This window comes from Lynx rufus, unplaced genomic scaffold (assembly GCF_022079265.1).
Source record: "Lynx rufus isolate CCGP_SWC_20201006 ecotype Redwood Valley unplaced genomic scaffold, mLynRuf1.p SCAF_14, whole genome shotgun sequence".
In the NCBI taxonomy this organism is placed as follows: Eukaryota; Metazoa; Chordata; class Mammalia; order Carnivora; family Felidae; genus Lynx; species Lynx rufus.
The window spans coordinates 54,825,947-54,840,746 of NW_025814828.1; the positions used below are offsets into that span (position 1 = coordinate 54,825,947).

Below are 14,800 nucleotides of genomic sequence, written 5' to 3' on the forward strand. Positions count from 1 at the left end.
CTATTTCCACTAGAGTTGAAGATTTTCAGCACTCTATGGTCAGTAGACTTTGTTCATGTAGGTTTTTTTTTTCCTGGTCTTTTGGAGGAGGAGCCTCCTCCTCTGGTTTTCAGTCACACTTTCTCTAGTAAAGAAGCACCTGCAGAACACAGGTTGATCGGGCTTGGTGTAAGCACCTGAGGCCTCCACTGTTGGTACTGTTTTGTTCCCTGAAGTTGCTCTGTGCTAATGGGTGGAGGAGAAAAATGGAACCTGCCATTTCCCTCATCCCCAGAGAGTGGAGTTTGCGGCCCCTGCTGTCTGGGAAGTCCTAGCAGAAAAGGAAATAATCTCCCCTTGTGTATCCCAAGTCTTTGTCAAATATTTTTCTGGCTGTCAAAACAGCTAGATAAATATCAAATCATTCTGAACAAAGGAGAAATCCTTCACTCTGTCTGTTTCTGGTCTATCTGCCTGCCTGGCAGTGCAGGGAACCTGTATTTTATCTCAGGCAGGCCAGCTGAGCTTCAACACTCCCCGCTTTAGGGACCTGGCCTTGCACAGACTCAAGCAGGTCCTCTGGTGGGAGGGTCTTGCTGGGTTGGGACTGATGCAGGTTTGTCCAAGAAGGACAGTTGCACTGGCACACAGCCAGATAATTTAGAGCAAAGCACAGCAAAAAGCCAATGTCCAGGTTAGCTGCCCTCAGCAGGTGTCTCTGCCGCTACGCTAAGGAATGGGGCTGTGCAATGACACCCCCCTATCTTTTGTCCCCTGTGGGGCAATGCCATCTCTTCCAGATGCACTTCCAGAAGAGGTAAATGTCTCTACTTGTGTGTCTCAGGGGATCCTCCTATCATGCAGTCCACTCCAGAGCCTCTGCCCTCCTCCACAGGGGCACCACTGTGCCCACGAGACTCCACACCGACCATGGAATGGACTTCTAAAACTCTCGTTTTTGAGTTCCACTGGTTGTCAAAACTCATGATAATCAAACACTCTCATTTTCCTAGTCAATGGTTTTGGAGAAGGGTGTTTCTTATTTTATCTCCTGTGCACTGAGCTCTTTCTCTCTCCCTCTCTCCTCTCTACGAACAGGGCTCCCTCCCATCTGAAACACCCATAATCATTTTTCTCCCTCTAATCATATGTCCACACTTCTTACCTTCCACAGTGGAACCTCCCTCTGTTTCCAACCTCCCTCTGGTTGTGCAGTTCTGTCAGTCTTCAGATCAATTTCTTGGGTGTTCAGAATGATTTGGTACTTATCTAGCTGTGTTTGAGGGAGGAGGGCAAACATAGGGTCCTCCTCCTACTCCACCATATCTTCCTTCAGCTGATTGTGTTTTTAAAGAATTGGTTCATTTCATAAAGGTTATCAATCTATGGGCATATGATTGTTTATAATATTTTATATTAATCTTTTAATATCCATGAAATCTGTAGTGATGTCCCTCTTTAATTTCTGATATTAGTAACATTTGTGTCTTCTCTATTTTTTTTTCTACTTTCTATGGTTAGAGTCTTAGTGTTTTTATAAAATTTTTCAAAAAATCAACTTTTGGTTGTGTTGATTTTTCTCTATTGATTTCCTGTTTTCAGTTTCATTGATTTCTATTTCTCTTATTATTATTTTTTGTTCTTACTTTAGATTAAATTTGGTCTTCTTTTTCTAGTCATAAAGTGATTTTCAGATTTTTATTGAAAATGGTTTCAGATTTTTATTGTTTTAAAATATAGACATTCAGTGCTTGCTTCAACAGCACATATAGTAAAATTGGAACAGAACAGAGAAGATTAGCAAGCATGGTCGCTGCACAAAGATGGTATGTAAAATATATGGATTCAGTGCTCTAAATTTCCCTTTTAGTACTGCATTCACTGGATCCCTCAACGTTTGATGAGTTGTATTTTCATTTTCATTTAGTTTGAAATATTTAAAAAATATTTAAAATTTTTCTTAGTTCTTTTTTGACACATGTATTTTTAAATCTTCAAGTATTTTGGGATTTTTCAGCTATCTTTCTGTTTAGTTCTCCTTTAAATCCATTATGATATGACAGCTGACATTATACAATTTCTCTTTTTCTAAATTTGTTGAGGTGTATGTTATGGCCTTGAATCTGGTCTCTTTTAGTGAATGTTACATGTGAGGTTGAGAAAAATGTGTATTCTGCTGTTGTTTGTTGAAGTAGTCTATACATATCAATTATATGCAGTGGATTGATGATGCTACTGAATTCAACTATGTCCTTATTGATTTCTGCCTGCTGGATCTTTTGAAATCTATGACTATAATAGTCATATTTTTCCTTACAGTTCTATCAGCTTTTGCCTTACATATTTTGATGCTGTGTTGTTTGAAGCATACGCATTAAGGATTGTTGTGTCTTCTTGGATAATTGACCCTTTTATCATTATGTAATGAGTCTCTTTAACCCTAATAATTTTCCTTGCTCTGAAGTCTGCCCTGTCTGAAGTTAATATAGCTAATCCAGCTTTCTTTTTAGTAGTGTTAGCATGGTATATAATTCTCCATCCATTTATTTTTAACCTACATGTGTCTTTATATTTAAAATGGCTTGTTTGTATACAATATACAGTTGGATCCACTCTGACAATATCTGTCATTTTATTGGTATATTTTAGGCCATTGACATTAAAAATAATAATTTATATAGCTGGATTAATATTTACCATATTCATTACTGTTTTCTTTTTTTGTCCTTATTATTTGTTTCTATTTTTGTCTTCTACCCTTCTTCTACCTTCTCTGGTTTTAATTGAACATTTTATATCATTCCATTTTCTCTTCTTTCTTAGCATATTATACTTTCTCTTTTTTTTTTTTACTTTTTTAGTGGTTGTCCTTGTGTATGCAATATACATTTTAAACAAACCCAAGTCTACCTTCAAATAGTATTATACTACTTCCCAAGTAGAGCGACTACCTTATAATAGCAAAATATTTCTAATTCCTCCCTCCTGTACCTTGTATCATTGCTATCATTCATTTCACTTATACATAAGCTATAATCATTGACTACATTATTATTATTTTGAACAAACTATCATCTGTTAGATAAATTAGGAATAAGAAATGTTAATATTTTTATTTTACCTTCACTTATTCCTTTTCTAATGTTAATGTTATCTCTATGTAGGCGGAATTTTTGACTTATTTCTCTTTCCTTCTCTGTGAATAACTTATTTTGACATTTTTTCTTCAAGGCAGATCTGGTGGAACCAAATTCTCTCAATTTTTTTCAGCTGAGAAAGTGTAGTTACTCTTCAATTTTAAAGGATAATTTTACAGAAAATAGAATTATATGTTGGTGTTTTTTTTTTCTCTCAACACACTCTCTTCTTGCTTGCATAATTTCTGAGAAGTGAAATTTTGCTCTAAACTTTGCTTTTCTATAGGGAAGGCATTTTTTAACCCGACTACTATGAAGATTTTTTTAATTTATCTTTAAGTTTCTGCAGTTTGAATATGATATAGCTAGGTGTACTTAAATGTAGTTATAATACTGATGTATTTTGCTTCCCTACACTTATGGAATAGAATCTGATGGTGAGGGCTTAAAAATTGTCTAAATAGTTAGAATGCAACCTTAAGCTGATGGCAAAATTATGGGAGAATGGGATGAATGAGTCATCTTAACAGCCTATGGTACTCAAAGATTTCTCACTCAGCAAGACAGATAGCAGTTCTTTGAGTAACAACAATGGTAGAAGCCAGAGTACTACATGGCCTGTTATCTAAGCCAGAGGGAGAGAAAAGATCATGAAGCCTGGACTTTTATAGGATTAACTGTATTTATGACTGGTTGAGAGGAGCTAGGCATTCAGGGGCATTCACATGCAAGAATCTCATCAATCCATTTAACTTATATGGTTTTGTAAATTTGAATGTAACTTGTACCTAAATGCAACCTATGAAATTCAAGGTTATTAATTTATTAATTAACAATTTCTATTGATAAAATTTGCTAGATTTTGTTCTAGGACAGAAATGCAATAAAGAACAAAACAAAATGACACCTTCATTATAATTGAGGAAGACAGATTATAAAAAAATAAACAAGTAAATTACAAGTCATATGAAATAAGTGCTATGAGAAAAATAAAGCAGAGAAAACAAAATGAAAATGACTTTGGGATGTTCTTTCAATTAGGATTGTAAAGAAAGGATTTTCTGATAAGGTGACATTTGAGCCTGAATAAAATGAGTGAGCATGCACCCTACATATTGGGCAGGAATGTTTTAAGCAGAGAGAGCAGAAGGTGCAAAGGTTCTGAAGCTAACATTTCAAGGCCTATTCTGGTGAGAGAAGGATGAAACTTTTCTGTCCATTGGTATTTGATTGGGGGATGGCTGATCAAAGTGGATTGTCCTTGGGAATACTTACCAATACATTTATGAAATATGAAATACAACACAATTGTTGAGCTTGAATAAACACCTCTCTTCATTTAGTAGCTATATCTTAGTCAATTGTTCCAACAAATTACATGATAGGCAAATTTTACTTTTAAACCCTCTTTCTTATGCATCTCTTTTAACATCACAGAGTCTAAGTTTATAATTGAACCATCCAATCTCCTCCTCTTACTTTTAAAGATGTTTTCTAGTTTATGTTCTTTTTGCACCATATTTTACATAAATAAATTTTCACAAAAAAGTTAAACGTTGGGAAAATCTTCAAGTCAAAAATGATTCTTTAATTTGGCATTCATGATACAAATTGTAGGTCTTTATATATGTATATATATATAAATACACTTATGTGTTTAATATATTTTAATTTTAATTTTATTTATTTCATTTTATTTTATTTTTTTAATTTTATTTTTTATTTTTTAAAATTTACATCCAAGTTAATTAGCATATAGTGCAACAATGATTTCAGGAGTAGATTCCATAGTGCCCCTTACCCATTTAGCCCATCCCCCCGCCCCACAACCACTCCCGTAACCCTCAGTTTGTTCTTCATATTTATGAGTCTCTTCTGTTTTGTCCCTCTCCCTGTTTTTATATTATTTTGTTTCCCTTCCCTTATGTTCATCTGTTTTGTCTCTTAAAGTCCTCATATGAGTGAAGTCATAAGATTTTTGTCTTTCTCTGAATGACTAATTTCACTTAACATAATACCCTCCACTTCCATCCACATAGTTGCAATGGCAACATTTCATCCTTTTTGATTGCCGAGTATTACTCCTATATATATATATATATATATATATATATACATACATATATATATGTATATGTACATATGTACAAGTATATGTATATGTATATATGTGTGTGTGTATATATATATATATATATATATATATATATATATATCACATCTTCTTTATCCATTCATCAGTTGATGGACATTGGGGCTCTTTCCATACTTTGGCTATTGTTGGTAGTGCAGCTATAAACACAGGGGTGCATGTGTCCCTTCAAAACAGCACACCTGTATCCCGCAGATAAATGCCTAGTAGTGCAATTGCTGGGTCATAGGGTAGTTCTATTTTTAGTTTTTTGAGGAATCTCCATACTGTTTTCCAGAGTGGCTGCACCAGTTTGCATTCCGACCAACAATGCAAAAGAGATCCTCTTTCTCCCCATCCTTGCCAACATCTGTAGTTGCCTGAGTTGTTACTGTTAGCCATTCTGACAGGTGTAAGGTGGCATCTCAGTGTGGTTTTGTTTTGTATTTCCCTGATGATGAGTGATGTTGAGTATTTTTTCACGTGTTGGTTGGCCATCTGGATGTCTTCTTTGGAGAAGTGTCTATTCATGTCTTTTGCCCATGTCTTCACTGGATTATTTGTTTTTAGGTGTTGAGTTTGATAAGTTCTTTATAGAATTGGGATACTGACCCTTTATCTGATCTGTCATTTGCAAATATCTTCTCCCATTCTGTCAGTTGCCTTTTACTTTTGCTGATTGTTTCCTTCACTGTGCAGAAGCTTTTTATTTTGATGAGGTCCTAGTAGTTCATTTTTGCTTTTGTTTCCCTTGCCTCTGAAGATGTGTTGAGTAAGAAGTTGCTGTGGCCAAGATCAAAGAGGTTTTGCCTGCTTTCTGCTCGAGGATTTTGATGGCTTCCTGTATTACACTGAGGTCTTTCATACATTTTGAGTTTATTTTTTATGGATGGTGTAAGAAAGTGGTCGAGGTTCATTCTTCTGCATGTCGCTGTCCAGTTTTCCCAGCACCACTTGCTGAAGAGACTGTTTTTATTCCATTGGTTATTCTTTCCTGCTTTGTCCAAGATTAGTTGGCCATACGTTTGTGGGTCCATTTCTGGGTTCTCTATTCTGTTCCATTGATCTGAGTGTCTGTTCTTGTGCCACTACCATACTGTCTTCATGATGACAGCTTTGTAGTATAGCTTGAAGGCTGGGATTGTGATGCCTCCTGCTTTGGTTTTCTTTTTCAAGATCGCTTTGGCTACTCGGGGTCTTTTGTGGTTCCATACAAATTTTAGGATTATTTGTTCTAGCTCTGTGAAGAATTCTGGGGTTATTTTGACAGGGATTGCATTGAATATGTATATTGCTTTGGGTAGTATCAACATTTTAACAATATTTGTTCTTCCTATCCAGCAGCATGGAATCTTTTTCCACTTTTTGTGTCTTCTTCAATTCCTTTCATAAGTTTTCTATACTTTTCAGTGTATAGATTTTTCATCTATTTAGTTAGATTTATTCCTAGGTATTTTATGGTTTTTTGTGGAGCTGTAAATGGGGTCAATTCCTTGATTTCTCTTTCTGTCGCTTCATTGTTGGTGTAAAGGAATGCAACCGATTTCTGTGCATTGATTTTAAATCCTGCAACTTTGCTGAATTCATGAATCAATTCTAGCAGTTTTTTGTTGGAATCTTTGGGGTTTTCCATATACAGTATCATGTCATCTGTGAAGAGTGAAAGTTTGACCTCCTCCTGGCCGATTTGGATGCCTTTTATTTCTTTGTGTTGTGTGATTGCAGAGGCTAAGACTTCCAATAGTGTGTTAAATAACAGTGGCAAGAGTGGATATCCCTGTCTTGTTCCTGACCTGAGGGGGAAAGCTCTCAGTTTTTCCCCATTGAGGATGATATTAGTGTTGGGTTGTATGTATATGGCTTTTATGATCTCGAGGTATGCTTCTTCTATCCCTACTTTCTTGAGGGTTTTTATTAAGAAAAAGATGCTGTATTTTGTCAAATGCTTTCTCTGCATTTATTGAGAGGATCATATAGTTCTTGTCCTTTCTTTAATGATGTGATGAATCATGTTAATTGTTTTGTGGATATTGTACCAACTCTGCATCCCAGGTATAAATCCCACTTGCTTGTGGTGAATAATTTTTTAAATGTATTGTTGGATCTGGTTGGCTAGTACCTTGTTGAGAATTTTTGCATCCATGTTCATCAGGGAAGTTGGTCTATAGTTCTCTTTTTTAGTGGGGTCTCTGTCTGGTTTTGGAATCAAGATAATGCTGGTTTCATAGAAAGAGTTTGTATGTTTTCCTTCCATTCTATTTTTTGGAACAGCTTCAAGGTAATAGGTGTCAATTCTTCCTTAAATGTTTGGTAGAATTCCCCTGGAAAGCCATCTGGCCCTGGACTCTCGTGTTTTGGCAGATTTTTGATTACTAATTCGATTTCCTTACTGGTTATGGGTCTGTTCCAATTTTCTATTTCTTCCTGTTTCAGTTTTGATTTCATTCTTGATTTTTCATTCTTGATTTTATTTATTCGGGTCCTTTCCTTTTCCTTCTTGATCAAACTGGCTAGTGGTTTATCAATTTTGTTAATTTTTTTCAAGGAACCAGCTTCTGGTTTCATTGATGTGTTCTACTGTTTTTGTTTGTTTGTCTGTTTGTTTTTATAGCATCAATTTCTGCTCTAATCTTTGTTATTTCCTGTCTTCTGCTGGTTTGGGGTTTTATTTGCTGTTCTTTTCTAGCTCCTTATGGTGTAAGGTTAGGTTGGGTATCTAAGATCTTTCTTTCTTCTTTAGGAAGGCCTGGATTGCTATATACTTCCCTCCCATGACCACCTTTGCTGCATCCCAGAAGTTTTGGGTTGTGGTGTTATCATTTTCATTGACTTCCATATACTTTCTAATTTCTTATTTAACTGCTTGGTTAGCCCATTCATTCTTTAGTAGGATGTTCTTCAGTCTCCAAGTATTTATTACTTTTCCAAATTTTTTCTTGTGGTTGATTACAAGTTTCATAGGATTGTGGTCTGAAAATATGCACGGTATGATCTCGATCTTTTGTACTTACTTAGGGATGACTTGTGTCCCAGTGTATGGTCTATTCTGGAGAATGTTCCAGGTGCACTGGAGAAGAATGTATATTCTGCTACTTTAGGATGAAATGTTCTGAATATATCTGTTAAGTCCGTCTGGTCCAGTGTGTCATTCAAAGTCATTGTTTCCTTGTTGATTTTTTGATTAGATGGTCTGATCATTTCTGTGAGTGAGGTGTTGATGTCTCCTACTATTATAGTATTACTATCGATGAGTTCCTTTATGTGTGTGATTAATTGATTTATATATTCGGGTGGGGCCACATTTGGTGCATAAATGTTTATAATTGTTAGGTCTTCTTGGTGGATAGACCCCTTGATTATGATATAATGCCCTTCTGCATCTCTTGATACAGTCTTTATTTTAAAGTCTAGATGGTCTGATATAAGTATGGCTACTCCAGCCTTCTTTTGTTGACCATTAACATGATAGATGGTTCTCCATCCCCTTTTTTCAATCTGAAGGTGTCTTTAGGTCTAAAGTGGGTCTCTTGTAAACAGCATATAGATGGATTTTGTTTTCTTATCCATTCTGTTACCCTATGTCTTTTGATTGGAACATTGAGTCCATGGAAGCTTAGAGTGAGTACTGAAAGATATGAATTTATTGCCATTATGATGCTTGTAGAATTGGAGTTTCTGGTGGTGTTCTCTGGTCCTTTCTAATCTTTGTTGCTTTTGGTGTTTATTTGTATATATATATATATATATATATATATATATATATATATATATATTCATTGTTTCTCCCCTCAGAGAGTCCACCTTAAAATTTCTTTCAGGAATAGTTTAGTGGTCACAAACTGCTTTAATTTTTGTTTGTCTGGGAAACTTTTTATCTCCCCTTCTCTTTTGAATGACAGCCTTGCTGGATAAACAATTCTTGGCTGCATATTTTTCTGACTCAGGACACTGAATGTATACCACCACTCCTTTCTGGACTGCCAAGTTTCTGTGGATAGGTCTGCTGCAAACCTGATCTGTCTTCCCTTGTAGGTTAGGGACTTTTTTCCCTTGCTGCTTTCATGATTCTCTCCTTGCCTGCGTATTTTGTGAATTTGATTATGATATGCCTTATTGATGGTCGGTTTTTGTTGAATCTAATGGGGGTTCTCTGTGCTTCCTGGACTTTGCTGTCTGTGTCTTTCCCCAGATTAGGAATGTTTTCTGCTATGATTTTCTCACATACCCTTTCTACCCCTATTTCTCTCTTCCTTTTCTGGGATCCCTATTATTCTGATGTTGTTCCTTTTTAACGAGTCACTGATTTCTCTAATTTTTAAATTGTGCTCTTTTGCCCTGATCTCCCTCTTTTTTTTCTGTTTCATTATTCTCTGTAAGTTTTCCTCTATATCACTGATTGTTCTGCTTCATCCATCCTTGCCGCTGTTGCAACCATCCATGATTACAGCTCAGTTATAGCATTTTTAATGTCATTCTGGCTATTTTTTACTTCTTTTATCTCTGCAGAAAGGGATTCTAATCTAATTTAGACTCCAGCTAGTATTCTTATTATTGTGATTCTAAATTCTGGTTCAGACATCTTGCTTTATTCACTGTTAGTCAAATCTCTGGCTGTCGTCTATTTGTGCTCTTTCTTTTGGGGTGAATTCCTTCATTTTCTCATTTTGAAGGAGAAAAGTAATTAATGAGGTAGAAAAATTGAAATTAAAGAAATTTTAAAAAGTATCAAAATTAAAAATTAAACACACACACACACACACAAATCAAATAGATGATGCTAGATCCTCGGTGTGTTTTGGTCTGGGTGTTGAAAGTAGTTTGACAGGTAAGAGAAAAAAAGGTGGGTGGAAGAAAAAAAAGGAAATCATTTGACAATTTGAAAAAATGAATACATTGAAGTAAATTAAAATGAGATGATGGGGGTAAAATAGAATTTGAAAAAATATACATAAAAGTAAAGAATATAGTAGACAAAATTAAGAAAAATATTTTTAAGAAAAATTAAAAATAAATATGAACTTTTTCTTTTTCTGTATTTAAGAAAAAAGAAATGAAAAAGGGAAAAAAGATTTTAATAGAGAAAAAAAGAAATCATTTGAAAATTTGAAAAAGTGAATACACTGTAGCAGACTAAAATAAAATGATGGAAGTAAAATAAAATTTGGAAAAAAATTACATAAAAGCAAAAATATAGTAAAAAAATTAAATGAAAATATTTTTAATAGAAGTTGAAAATAAAATGAAGTTTTTTTTTCTTTCTGCATTCCAGAAAAAGAAAAGAAACAAAAAAGAGAAAAAAAGAAAAAGAAAGATAAAAAAGGAAATTGTTTGAAAACTTGAAATGGTGAATACACTGTAGTAAACTAACATAACATGATGGAAGTAAAATAGAATTTGAAAAAAAATTACACAGATGTAAAAAATATAGTAATAAAAATTAAAGAAACATATTTTTAATAAAAATTGAAAATAAAGATGAAATTTTTCTCTTTCTGTACTCAAGAAAATTAATTGTAAAAGAGAAAAAGAAAAGAAAGAAAATTGAATAGATGATCTTGCTAACAAATTGAAGTAGGACTGAAATTGGTTCATTTTCCCCTAGAAGTGGATCTGTGTAGCTCTTTATAGTCCATAAACTAAGAGGTCAGTGAGACTTGTGTTCTTGAGAGTGTAGTTGGCCCAGTGGGCAGTGCTCAGTTTAACAGCTCCGCTCACCACTAGATGGCGCTGCAAGCCTACTTGGGTGGAGTGTTGAGGTGCTCATAGGTGCGTATGCACATGCGAGGGAGTGGTGAAAATGATGCCATCCATCTACCTAGTCTGTTCTCCTGGATCAGCAACCACACACCTGTCCTCTGTCTTCAGCTGTCGTCTACTCCCCGCTTTTGTAGCCTCTGTGACCAGTCCCCAGGCAGTACCTCTCTCCCAATTTTTGTCTCAGATATAGCTGTATTCCCCAGCCCCTTAATTCTGAAGGACTGTGGCTTTGACCCAATCCACCCCTTTGCAGAAGGGTCTCACCGAGCAATGGCAGAATGAACAATGGCAGAATGAGCAATGGCCAAATATTGACTGTACCCAGGAATGCCTGTAGGACCCTGCTGCTGCCAGTGCCCCGAGACTGTGGCCAGGTGCCAGTTAGCTCCAGAAAAAGTTCACGAGACAGTGTAGCAGCAGCATTTCAGGGATTATGGAAAATCACAACACACATCTGGCACCAGGCTTCACCCTTCATGACCTTGCCCCAGCACCAGTGAATGTGGCTGCCTTCCGGGGTCTGCTGGGACCAGGTGGCATCAACAGTCTCTACCAAATGTCCTTCCAACAGTGGAACCACTTTTCCCTGTGTTGCCCGAGAACCTCCCAGACCCCACTCTGTTACTGGGGATTCACCTTTCCCACCAGAGCACCACGAGGTATTGAGCTGTGGAGGTGCAGCCTTTGCACTCCCCTTGTTTACAGTTTTAATGGAATTTAAACCCTCCTTTCTCCTTTCCCCCTTTTTAGTTTAGTCCCTGTGGCTGTTTCCAATTTTCCACTTTCTCTCCAGCTGCTTTTGGGGAGGGGTGATTTTCCCATATTCTCCCCCCCACCCTGCCACAGTCTTTCTCTGCCTGCAAAAGCGGTTCCCTACCTTCTGCGGCTTCTTGCTCCCCAAATTCACTTCTCCATGCCACGTACTGGCTAAATTCTGTGGTTCAGGTTGTTCAGATTGTTGTGTTAATCCTCCAATCACTTTCCTAGGTTTGTAAGATGGTTTAGTTTTGGTCTGGCTGTATTTCATGGATGTGAGACATACATAAAGCTTCCATGCTGTTCTGCCATCTTGTCTCCTCCCTATATATTTATTTTATATATGAAGTATATATATAATTTTAATTGTGGTATAGTTAAGAAGTATATATATATAATTTTAATTCTAGTATAGTTCATATACAGTGATATATCAGTTTCAGATGTATAGTCAATTGCTGTAGTAATCAAACATTTCTATAAATTACTCAGTGCTCATCAAGATAAGTGTGCTCTTAATCCCTTTAATTTATTTCACCCATATCCCCACCTACACCCCCTCTGGTAGCCATCAATTTGTTTTTTATAGTTAAATCTCTGTTTTTTAGTTTGTCTATTTTTTTCTTGTTTGATTCTTAAATTTCACAAATTAGTGAAATCTTATGAATTTTTCTTTCTCTGACTGGTTTATTTCACTTAGCATTTTACCCTCTGCATCTATTCATGTTGCAAATGGCAAGATTTCATTCCTTTTTATGGCTGAGCAATATTCCATTGTCTATATATAGGAGATCTTCTTTATCCATTCAGTTATCATGGATACTTGTAATGCTTCAATAAGTTGGCTATTGTAAATAATACTGCAATAGACATAAAGGCGCTTATATCTTTTCAAATTAGTGTTTTCATATTATTTATTTAAAATTTTTTAATGTTTGTATTTATTTTTGAGACAGAGACAGACATAGCATGAGCAGGGGAGGGGCAGAGAGAGGGGGAGACACAGAATCCGAAGCAGGCTCCAGTCTCCAAGCTGTCAGCACAGAGCCTGATGTGGGGCTCGAACTCACAGACTATGAGATTATGACCTGAGCTGAAGTCAAATGCTCAACCAACTGAGCCACCCAGGAGCCCCAGTTTTTTCATATTCTTTGCATAAATACCCAGTAGTGGAATTACTGGATCATATGGTAATTCTATTTTTAATTTTTTGATGAACCCTCAAACGGTTTACTACAGTAGCTCTACCAATTTGCATTCTCAACAACAGTGCACAAGGGTTCCTTTTTTTCCATATCCTTGCCAATACTTGTTTCTTGAGTTTTTGATTTTAGCCATTCTGGCAGTTATGATATCACATTGTGGATTTGATTTGCATTTCCCTGATCATTAGTGATGTAGAGAATCTTTTCACATATCAGTTGGTGATCTGTATATCTTCTTTGGAGAACTTTTTATGTCATCTGCCCAGTTTTTAGTTGGGTTATTTGGCTTTTTTTGGAGTTGAATTGCATAAGTTCCTTATGTATTTTGGATACTAATCCTTTATCATATATGTCATTTGCTAATATTATCTCCCATTTAGTAGATTGTCTTTTAGTTTTTTGTTTGTTTCCTTTTCTGTGCAGAAGGTTTTTAGTTTGATGTAGTACCAATAGTTTATTTTTCATTTTGTTTCTATTGCCTGAGGAGACATGTCTACAAAGATGTTGTTATATCTGATGTCAGAGAAATTACTGCCTGTGCTCTCTTCTAGGATTTTTATGGTTTCAGGTCTTCCATTTAGATCCTCAACCCATTTTGAGTTAATTTTTGTGTATGGTGAAAGAAAGTGACCCAGTTTCAGTTTTTTCCATGTTGCCATATAGTTCTCCCAACATCATTTGTTAAAGAGGCTGTCTTTTTCCCAGTGCATATTCTTGTCTCCTTTGTCAAAGATAAATTGACAATATAACCATGGTTTTATTTCTGGGCTCTCTATTCTGTTCTGTAGATCTGGTGTGTCTGTTTTTGTGTAAATACCATACAGTTTTTATTAGTTCAGCTTTTTAGTATATGTTGAAATATGGGATTCTGATACCTTCAGCTTTATTTTTATTTTTCAAGATTCCTTTGTCTTTTTGGGGTATTTTGTGGTTACAAACAAATTTTAGGATTATTTTGTCTAGTCTGTGAAAAATGCCATTGATATTTTAATAAAGATTGCATTAAATCTGTCGATTGCTTTGGTAGTACTAACATTTTAACAATAGAAAATATTCAAAATAAAGCAGTAAGAGAGATTTTTTTTCAAGTTTTTATTTAAATTCCAGTTAGTTAACATACAGTGTAATATTGGTTTCAGGTGTAGAATTTAGTGATTCATTATTTATATAGAACACCCAGTGCTCATAACACATGCCCTCTTCAAGAGGGATATTTTTAATCATAAATAATTGATTTCAAATCATTTAAATATTCCCAAAATATTTTTTTCAACTCAAACGTGAAAATAACATGCTATGTTGTTCTTTGATTCTTTTTATAACACATTTACCCATGTAAAATTGGTTTTCACATGAAACTTATGTTGTAATTCAAAAGAAGTATTTATAGGAGCTCTATGAACTTAAAGACTATTAGAAGACATCTAGGTGCCACTCAAAAAATTTTTAAAGGTTAATTATAGTCTTGCAACAACATTTACTGTTACTTTAAAATGGTTTCTGAAAAAATTCTTTCCGTTATTAAAAAACAAAAAACCTTTTGAGCACCCACTATGTACCTGGCAATATGCTATAGGCTTGCTTTATATGTTTGCTCACTTGAATTCATTAAGATACAAATGTATTTTACTAACCTCTAACTTTATGTGACAAAGTAATGTAGAATACAAATATATTTTTCTAACATTTAATTGGGCAAACACAACTTGTAAATATTAAAGATAATGTAAATGCCCTGGTTCATTCTTTGTCATCTCTGCTTTCTTAGATAAATGTTTAGTTTTACTTAGTGAATGACAGGCCTCTTGATTTCAGTTTACTAAATCTAATGATTA

General features: G+C 35.2%; 1 protein-coding gene and 1 pseudogene across 1 annotated transcript in view; both read left to right on the top strand.

Moving 5' to 3' along the window:
• DACH2 (dachshund family transcription factor 2) overlaps positions 1–14,800 on the top strand; it is a 736,007-nt gene that overhangs the window by 329,573 nt on the left and 391,634 nt on the right. The gene's annotated exons all lie outside the window — the stretch shown is intronic.
• On the top strand, positions 1,727–1,840 carry LOC124509709 (uncharacterized; annotated as a pseudogene).